We start from the raw sequence: 10,513 nt of genomic DNA on the forward strand, positions 1-10,513 counted from the left end.
GAACACGACTGAGCATCAGGATGACACAGGATGACAGAGCATCAGGAAATTTATTTCCACTAGGAAACATGTCAGGGTATTGTAAAGCTACAGTCAAAACTTATTAACTACAGTTTACCCCCAATATAAAACTACAATATAGCCCCCACAAAATCTGTGCAGACAACACAAAGATCTACCATACGTACAAAAGCCAAGACAATGTAGACCCACTGCAAAGAGACATCAACATTTTCCCTTCAAACCTTTCAAATCTCCACCTCAAACTCAACATCATGAGGTGTAAAGTAATGTGGATTGGAAGACTGAAAGACAGCTGCCCCCCTCATCTAACGATTCGAGACAAGCTGGGCAAAACACATACTATGCCAGTCCAAGATAAGGAAAAAGACTTTGGCATCATCATTGACAATGAGCTAAAATTTCACCTCCAAACCAACAAAGCTAATGGGGTACTGTCCATGATCCACTGATCTTTTAAGTACTTCAGTAGGAACACGCACAGCCAGCTGTACAAAGCTCCGGTCCAGCCAAACATTGAGCATGGAAACATAGCCTGGGGGCAATCCTACATTGGGGACTGCACAGCCATAGAAAAGGTTCAACATAGAGCAACCAAAATGATGCCAGGCCTAAAAGCCATACAAAGACCGCTTAAAAACTCTCAAGCTGCTAAGCCTGTTGTACAAACGTAAGCAAGGAGACACCATCCAGATGTTTAAGATGAAAGCCAAAATAAAAAATCTGCCCTTCAAAAAGTTCTTCAGGAAAACAGCCATAAACAAAACCAGAGGCCACTCAGAAAAGGTGTACAAGCCAGAAAACGTGCCTGTGCAACTTTCTCTGTGCAAGCAGTCAACACATGGAATAACCTGTTTGAAGATGCCATCCAAGCATCAAACATCAATAGCTTCAAAAACAGAGTTGACAATTCCTGAGAGAAATACAACAACAAATTCAACCCATTTGCTGAGTGGTCCACATAACTTAAAGATCAATTGACTACAAACCCATCAAGCAAACAGAGGGCATCAAACAGGCAGGTCAACTGCTGGGTGGTGCTGAATAACTTTAAGCAAGTAAGTAATTATTCTGGATATTATTATCTTAAATTGCCTCAAATCACTTGTACAAGATGGTTCAAAAATCCAAAACCAAATGGAGATAGCTAGTGCATAAGCAGTTCTCAGTATTCACAGTTGCAAATAATGCTCTATTTCCAGAGCCCCCAATGTATGCAATTCTAAAAAGTATGCAAACAATTAATATTACCACAGTAGATGTAGAGACTTGACTAAAGAAGATTAACCCTAATAAATAAATAGGAACAAATGAAGTACCCTCCTGGCTTTCAAAGGAGGGATCCTATCTCATCCTTTCACCCTACTATTCCAAAAATCCCTAAATACAATATGCCACAAGATTGGAACGATGCTTACATTATACCTATTCGTAAAGGAAGCAGCAGGGATGAAGACAGCAGCTATCAACCAGTTAGTCTCACTTCGGGAGTAGGGAAACTCCTTCAAGGCATAGTAAAACTCAGCCATCATGGAACATCTAAGTGTGAATAAGCTGCTATCACCTAGCCAACATGGCTTCCATCCTAGTCAATCAGGTGATACAAACTCCATTTATGCTTACGAGCATGTCGTGAATCTCATGGACATGGAATCTCCAGTCAATATGATATTATTTCAGGGACTAAATCGGGTCCTTTAGCACTTTTAATTGTTTTTAGCAATGTTTTACCAAATTTTGACAACACTTTTAAATTTGCAGATGATTTGACATTACTTAACCTTTGTCAAACCTCAAATACTTTGGTTGTTAAACTTGACTCACTCATTAACAACTTAAAGAATGATCTTGACAATGTTAACTCAACCTAAGCATACCAAAAAGCAGTTTAATGCTATTCTCCATTTTAAAAATGTACCCCCAATCAATAATTACCTTTGCATACCAAATTTAAATATGGTTAAGCTGCTTGGTGTGCACTTGGATAATGACCTTAAATGGAAGTCTCACTCTTTTTATTTATTTAAATCAGGTAAATTTCTCCTTAAATCTTTCTTGCTTCTCAAATGGTTCTCCATATCAATCCAGAACCTTAAAATAATTTATTGTTATTATTATTATTTAAGAATTAATGATGCTTCTTGACTATTAAGGTCCCTGCATTGGCCATGCAGTGCATTCCTGCAGTGTGATTTGATCTCTGGGTCCCGCATTACCAAGCTAAGGTCAAATCCACTGCGCCATCACAGGACAAACCATAAATAATTTATTGTTCTTATATAAGACCTTTTCTTGAATATGCTTGCCCTGTCTGGCACCCTGGGTTGACCAAACATATACAAATTTGAAACAATAGGGAAAATCTTTTCAAGATAGTGGAAATCAACTCTGTGAATATTTTGGCCCTGTGTCCAAGGGCTGTCTTCAGCACAATATGAGAAAGAGAAAAAAATATGTATATATAAATAAACTTACATTAAAATGCAAGAATTAAAACTAATAGTGTTTTTTTAAAATTCCTTTCTAAAACAGCCCAAGCATCCTTACTTCAACAAAGCTCAACCTAGATTGACAAAAAGAGTGGTTGACCAACTGGGTTGACCAATACCCAATGTTCTAAAATTGAAAGCATTCAAAAAAGAGCTATAAAAATTATACTGAGGATGTCCTATACTGCTTACAATGAAGGTTTGGCTAGACTTGAACTTACTACATTAGAATCATGACATCACTTCCTTACCATGAACTTTGGGCACAAGTGCCTTAGTTCTGACTATCATTGATGTCTTCTTCCTCCCTTCAAAGAAAATCCCCAATCCTTCCTAATACAAGACTCAATGCTCATAGAGCTCCAAATACCCAACTTGACTTGTGTCCCCAAAACTCTTTTGTTTCCTATTTTGTTTTGCATTTTAATAATTGATTTAACTTTGTAATTATGTATATCCCTTAACATTTGTTTTATCATTGTAATTGTTCTGACATGCTTATGCTAGCTTGTGTGCTATTTTAGCCAATAAATCATATTCTATTCTCTTCAATTAGATTTAACAAAAGTATTTGATAAAATATTTAATAAGAGACTAAATTTTAAAAACCATGCAATAGGTCTCTGCAACAAAGTTGTAAATTGGACAGTACAATTTCTTACCAATGGGAAACAAGTGGTAAAAGTATCCTATTTGGGGATGGTGGATCAATTTTCCTCTCTAAACCAGCAGATGTAAAAAGATGGGTGCCTGAAGGCATAGTTTTGGGCCCAACTTTACTTAAATATTTACATATTTAATGCCTCTTCAATCATAAGGAATAAAATTTGCTTGCATTTGAATGATTCAAAATGATTGGTTCAATTTATGACCTTAAAAGTACCAAAGACATCCAAGCAGATTTTGTTTGGGCAAAAACCTGGCAACTAGAATTTAAAATTTAGAAATGTAGCATCATACACTTTGGAGCTAATAACCCTCAGAGCCAATATTTTATAGACTTAAATGATGGTTCAACCAGCCACTTGAAACCAGTCACTGCAAAAAAATCTGGGAGTCTTGATTGATGACAAGCTGAAACTGAATTTACATATGCAGGTTGTTGTAGCCTAAGCCAACCAAACTTTTGGTGTAATAAAGAGAGCATTCTGCAGTAAATCACCTTTGGCATATAAATTTATCTGTAACCATGATATCATACCTATTCCAAATAGGAAGTTTATCAAGAACAAGAGGACACCCCCTAAAGTTTTACCAAAAACATGCTAATTTTAGGCTGCAAGACAAGTTTTCTCTAACCATTTGGCTGGCCTATGGAAATCCCTTTACCAGAATACATGTCATGTCCCTTAGTACTGAAGCCCTTAAGTTGGTTGTTGGCTGAGATTGGTGTAGCAAGCTATGTTATACAGTTTGGGATGTGCCCAATGAGCTGAGTCCTCATCATCATTGACCAGTGTCTACTGGATTTGTTCTTATTGCTGGCAAGCATTATTGTGAAGTAAGAATTATTTTTTTACATGTTCCCTTTCCAACAATTATGTATATATACATATATATATATATATATATATATATATATATATATATATATATATATATATATATATATACTACCTGTTGGGGTGGTGCTTCGCGCCACCCCAACACCTAGTTGGTGGGGCGATTCGCGCCCCCCAAGCCCCCCAAGCCCCCCCCCGCGCGTAAGTCGTTACGCGCCATATTAGTTACGCGCCATTGTAGTTGTGTCCCTGTGTCCCACCTGTGAATATAGATAGATTTATATATGTGTTTCAAACTACGTAAAAATTGCGAATATACAACATTCTTGGCTTTCCCATTGTCTGTCCATATACAAAGCCGTATGTACTAATAATGATGTCATATGCAAACGCTCTTTTTACAAACAAACAAACATGCATACACACAACTCGTTTTTATATAGATAGATAGATAGATAGATACAATACAAATTAACTACGTAAAACTTGTGAATATACAACAGTCTTTGCTGTCCTATTGTCTGTGCGTATAAATAGATTGTCAGGTTTACTGACCCTCAAAGATGCAACATACAATTGTACATTGGTAAAGCAATCTGTATTAAGATCTATACCACATTTTTCTAGGGATTGCCCTTGAGCTTTGTTGATGGTGGTTGCAAATGCTAATTGAATTGGGAATTGCAATCTTTTAAATTGAAAAAGCAGATCCATTGGAATCATGGGAATGCAAGGAATAAGAACAGCCTCACCCTCATAAGGCCCTGTCAAGATTGTGGCCTCTATTAGGTTTTCCATTGTTTTTTTTACGGCAAGTCGCGTGCCATTGCAAAGCTTTGGTGGGTTGATATTTCTTAAAAGTATTATTGGTACGCCTATTTTTAGTTGTAGCACGTGTGGTGGAAACCCTGAAGGATCTATGGAATTTAAAAATTCAGATGGATAATTAACCGCTTCATTTGGTTCCAAAATACAAATTAACTGCATAAAACTTGCAAATATACAACATTCTTCGCTGTCCAATTGTCACTGCATATAAATAGATTGCCAGGTTTACCGACCCTCGAACATGCAATGTACAATTGTCCATGGGAAAAACAATCAGTATTAAGATCTATACCACATTTTTCTAATGATTGACCTTGAGCTTTGTTAATGGTGATTGCAAATGCTAATCGAATTGGGAATTGCAATCTTTTAAATTGAAAAGGCAGATCCGTTGGAATCATGGGAATGCAAGGAATAAGAACAGCCTCACTCTCAAAAGGCCCTGTCAAGATTGTGGCCTCTATTAAGTTTTCCATTGTTTTTTTTACGGCAAGTCGAGTGCCATTGCAAAGCTTTGGTGGGTTTATATTTCTTAAAAGTATTATTGGTACACCTATTTTTAGTTGTAGCACATGTGGTGGAAACCCTGAAAGATCTATGGAATTTAAAAATTCAGATGGATAATTAACCGCTTCATTTGGTTCCAAAACTGTTATTGTGAAGTAAGAATTATTTTTTTACATGTTCCCTTTCCAACAATTATATATATATATATATATATATATATATATATATATATATATATATATATATATATATGTCTAAGATTGTCCTATTGTTTCTGTTTAGAAAAGATATTTTTTACATCTGGAAATCTTACAGATAAGGCACAGTCTGAGCACTAAGGGTGTTACTCTACAGCCCAAATTAGGGCATGAATGCTCATTGTGTTTTCAATAGTGTAACTCCTTTCTTCCTGTAGCTTATTTTCTGTATAATTAATAAGAAGAATAGCCACTCTATTGAAAAATACAATGATTATTCTATATATAATTTGGGCTAGGCTATATATTGGTCAATCTTACAAGTGGGGGGGGGGGCTAAAGTAGAGCGAAGCACATTTAGAAATGAAATAAGAATTTCACATAATTTTAAAGCAGTTTCCAGAATATTGTAGTGTTTATTTTGGAAGGTAAAACCACTTTTTATTTACAAATAGGTGAATGAAGTGATACAAGACAGTTGTTCTTAGTCTATAGGGCTATTTTTTACTTCACAGAATAAATCTTGTTGCATATGTCCAAAAACGTATTGACAATAAATATTTTATGTAGAGAGTCAACAGATAAACTTGGTATCTTCTACTTGCCAGTTCTTTGTCTCAAGCTCCATAAAGTTTACTCATCCGTTACGTGAGTTGAGACTATCTCGTTAATTTTATTTAAAAGCATTAAGATTCACAGCCATCTATTAAAAACGCATACATTGCTGCCTGATTCAGAACAAAAAGCAGGCCATAGGCTTTGCCAAACTAGCCAAAAATGGCCTAGACAATGCTCTGCCCCAAATTCAAACTAACTTTTATTTTGTGGACTTGCCCTTATATTTTACCCTATATTGGCTTGCCCATTGGAGTGGAAATTTCGTGCAACCTCTGGGAGCGTGTTCTAGATCATGTTGCGAGCTGTTAGAGGTTTGAAGTCAGAACTCACTAATGGAGTGTCAAGAATTTGTAAATTATTGGAAGTGCGGAGATGATAAGTCAATTGATCAGAAACTAAAGATGTATTATTAAAATGGGCAGCAGGAAGATGGCCGTTTAACTGTAGAAAAATGAAATAAGAATAAGAAAAAGAAAATAGAAAGATTTCAAATCAAGCAAGCGTTTGAGTGAAGATCGACTAGTATCTGAAAGAAGAGTCCTTGCCATATCATAAATTTTTGAAAGTGGACTCAGAGACTAGGGAAAAGTTGAGATCCAAATAACAGAACAATATGAAATATAAGACTGAGCTAGGCTGCAGAATAAGATTCTAAGAATCGACCTTGAAATATGTGTTTGAGCTTTCTAAGGATTCCTGGAAACATCTATGTTAATCAGGTCAATATATATGCTTAAAGGACAGATTATTATCAAGCATGATGCCTATGATATGAATACAACGATCTCTAAGTCTATTTAGAGAACCTCTTGATGCGCGTATATGATTCAAGTCAGCGCAAGCCTTTGAGACTCTGGAGAAAATTAGAAAACATGACTTTACTACATTTACGACAAGTTAATTTACATCAAACCACTGGATAAATCTTTCAGAAAGGGCTATCATCTTTAAACAAAGGTCAAACCCAGTGCCATATTCTTCCTTACCTGGTTTGGTGTCATATTTTTTACCTTACCTTTTTTCTTAGTGGTACAAATAGTAGCGGCAGCAATAATAGCGGTAGTAGCATGAACATCTTTCCTTTTGGTCAATTGCACATACTTTTCAAGATGCTTAGAAAGTTTACCCTTGAAACGGTTGAAACAGAAAGCCGTTCCAAAATTTTTGTTGATGTGTACTTTTGAACCCTTTTTTATCTTAATGTTCTAAGCCTTGCAATTTGTTACAATCGAAAAAGTAGTTGGAGCAACTTGGTAGCGATAGCTTTATTAGTAAAAGTAGCAGTGGCTGTAGTGTTAGTAGTGAAATAAATGTGTTAGATTGCTTCCCCTTTAAATATTTTTTGAAAGTTCCAAATTAATGCCCAAAATACATTCTTCAGATACGTCCTTTTGCCAACCTGCTGGCACTTAGTGTGTTTTCATTTAGTTCCGATTCCCCTCAATATTTTGTTGAATTTTCACCTTCCTACGTGTAGCCTTATTTGTACTAGTGTCACATTAGTTGTTGCAGTTGTAGGAAGTGGTAGCAACAATATTAGCAGCAGTATTAATAGCAGTAGTAGCTGCTGTGTTTTGCCTTTTCGTCTACTGAACATCTCATTCATAATGCCCATAAGGTTTCGTGTTGATACAATAAGCCTTTCCACAAATATTCCTGATACGCCTGTATCAGCAATTTGTATGCACATAATATGTTTTGATTTCGTTCCACTTTCCCCTTAACGTTTTATCCTATGTTTATCTCAATATCTTATGTCTTAGAAGAGCTCGTAACAGAAGTAGTGGTTTTAGTCTTAGTTGTAGTAGTTGTAGTTGTGGTAACAGTAGAAACAGTGATAGTCCCAGTAGTAGTTGTATGCAAATATCACCTTTTTGGTCAATTGACCATCTCCTCTATTATTTCTTGAAAGTTTTAAGTTAATTTACTCTGCCATTCCTGAATGAGACCCTTTTGACTACCTATATACATATTTAAATGTTCTGATTTAGCTCATAACTCCTCTTTACAATCCCTGGAAGGGTCGCCTTGAGGCCCTTCACACTTTGGGAAATTAGAAGTCAAACATGGATGCCTGTTCTCCACAACACTTACTTTATGTAAACAATGAACAAATTGCCTAACTTACAGCCCTTGACAAAAGGCCTGGGAGGGGTGGCTGTCCGCAAACGCATTATTACTGAGCCTTTCAACAATGCTGATTAAAATAGATGTCTCAAAACTTCGTTTAGATATTGGTTTTGGAAAATGATTGGAGTAGAGGGTCGGGCTGGTTGCTCTTAAACAATTTTCAGCTCTTAAAAAGGGCAATATAACTTACCAATTCAAAACAAATGACCCCATACGATATTCCTTAAAAACATTTGATGCCCTCAGGATTAAGTTACAGCCCTTGCCCTAGGGCTCTTGGAGCATTGTGTCAACACCAAAGACATTGTTATATGTTTTTGGACTATTTTAAACAAAATAACTATTTCCCTATTTCCAGGGGGCTATTTGCTCTCCATGCACTTTTGCTCGTAAAATGGAAGCAAAACTTCTAATTTTCAGCCAAATGAACCACCTCTAAATTTTGTGCAGCCGATCACTTCCAGAAACACCTCAAATGCCTTCGGGACATAATTTTAAAACCATTGCCCACAAAATCTGTTGGTTTTATATCCCCCCAAAAAGCCTTTTTATATGATCTTTGGCTATTTTGAGTGAAATGGCTAGATCAAAGTTTCTATTGGATGCATTTCGGAAAAACACAACGTGCAAGGGGGAAGCTGTCCTGTGATCACTTTCACACTCAAAAAGGGAACTAAAACTTCTGAATATTAATTCAATGAGCCCCCTCCATAGTATACATGACAACCTTTTCTATAAGAATTTTATATACCCCAAAGCCATAACTTACAACTCTTGCTCTGAGGGTCATAGAAGGTTGTCATCCTCTAAGACGTGATTTTCGGACCTTTATACTACGGTGAACAATATTGCTCTCCATCATCTTTGAATCTTAAAAGGGAGCTACAACTTCTAATTTTCAACCATATGAGTTTCCTCTAACTACCGTCATCCCTTCCATAAAAGAACTCAAAGTTCCCACGGGGCATAAAATAAGACTCTTGCCCCCGGGATCTGGGGCTTGTTCCCACCCCAAAAGCCTTGTTATGTGATCGTTGGAGCATTTTGAATAAAATGACTATTCCAAAATTTATGTTGGATCAATATTGGAAAATAATTGTGTTTTTAGGTAGGGGGAGGGGGGGTTAGCTGCCCTCCGATCTCTTTGACTCTTCTATATGGCATTAAAACTTCTTTCCAATCCAATGAGCCCTCTCCGAAGTTTATATGACTATCCCTTCTAAAACGCCTTATATGCCCCAAGGGCATATCAGTAGCACATAACACACGGGTTCTGGGCAAGCTTATTAATCATTTCAATTTACCCCATTTTCGATCGAATTTACACCATTTTTAATGAGAATTTCCGACATTTTACAATTTCCCGTCATAAGCTTCAAGATCAAAATTGGTCTTGTGAAATAAGATATAGATATATATTTAACTTTTATTTATCTTTTGATATATACAACTGATAAAATTTAGTAGTTTAATATGATAGTATATTCTATGGATAGTTCGAAGCAATATCTATATAATGATTATTATCTTACCCTTTACTTTCAATAGCCTTTAAGTCATACTTTTAATTAATTTTTTTAATTTCTTTTCAAAATCAGCTGCTGTACAATCAAATCGTTTTGATGCAAAGATGTCAAAACACTATATTTTTAAAGTTAATAACAATAACAAGTTTATTTCGATATTTAGTTTTAACACATTTCATTGCTTTAATCACATTCCCTTCCAATGCCTAAATCTTCTTTCTTAATAATTCTGTTATATTTATTTTCCATTTTAATGTCACTAAAAATTTTCTTTATTTAGTATTTGATGATTTTATTAAACAAATAATCTGAATTGGAAATAATGTATCTAACAATATGATTTCCCTCTAACTTCTAACAAGTCTCTGATAGCTCAAATGGATAGAGCGCTTGACTCGGATGGGAAAAATCTCAGGTTCAATTTTGGAAGCATGTAACTGTTTTAGTGATTCTATGAGTCTAGTAAAACACAAAAAGATGGTTTAAACTCTCCTTATGAGAAGGTATTGCCAAGTTGGTTAACGATTGACTGATTATCGGTTAGGATTTAACAATTCGACGCTCACTTTTACCTCGTGTTACGGTTGATCTCGCCCAAGATGAAGGAGTTAGAAGTAGCCAGCTTCCCTCCAAACAAAAAACCCTGCAGATTTTTCTCAGAACCCAGGCTGATGTGAGGAAACAAACACCATATA

General features: G+C 35.9%; 1 protein-coding gene across 1 annotated transcript in view; it reads right to left on the reverse strand.

Moving 5' to 3' along the window:
* LOC136033051 (inositol monophosphatase 3-like) overlaps positions 1-6,260 on the reverse strand; it is a 35,026-nt gene extending 28,766 nt beyond the window's left edge. The window contains exon 1 of the mRNA XM_065713631.1: positions 6,150-6,260. The gene's annotated coding sequence lies outside the window, so the exon portion shown is untranslated. The remainder of the gene's footprint in view (positions 1-6,149) is intronic.
* Positions 6,261-10,513: the final 4,253 nt, after the last annotated feature.

The sequence above is a fragment of the Artemia franciscana genome, chromosome 11, assembly GCF_032884065.1.
Source record: "Artemia franciscana chromosome 11, ASM3288406v1, whole genome shotgun sequence".
In the NCBI taxonomy this organism is placed as follows: domain Eukaryota; kingdom Metazoa; phylum Arthropoda; class Branchiopoda; order Anostraca; family Artemiidae; genus Artemia; species Artemia franciscana.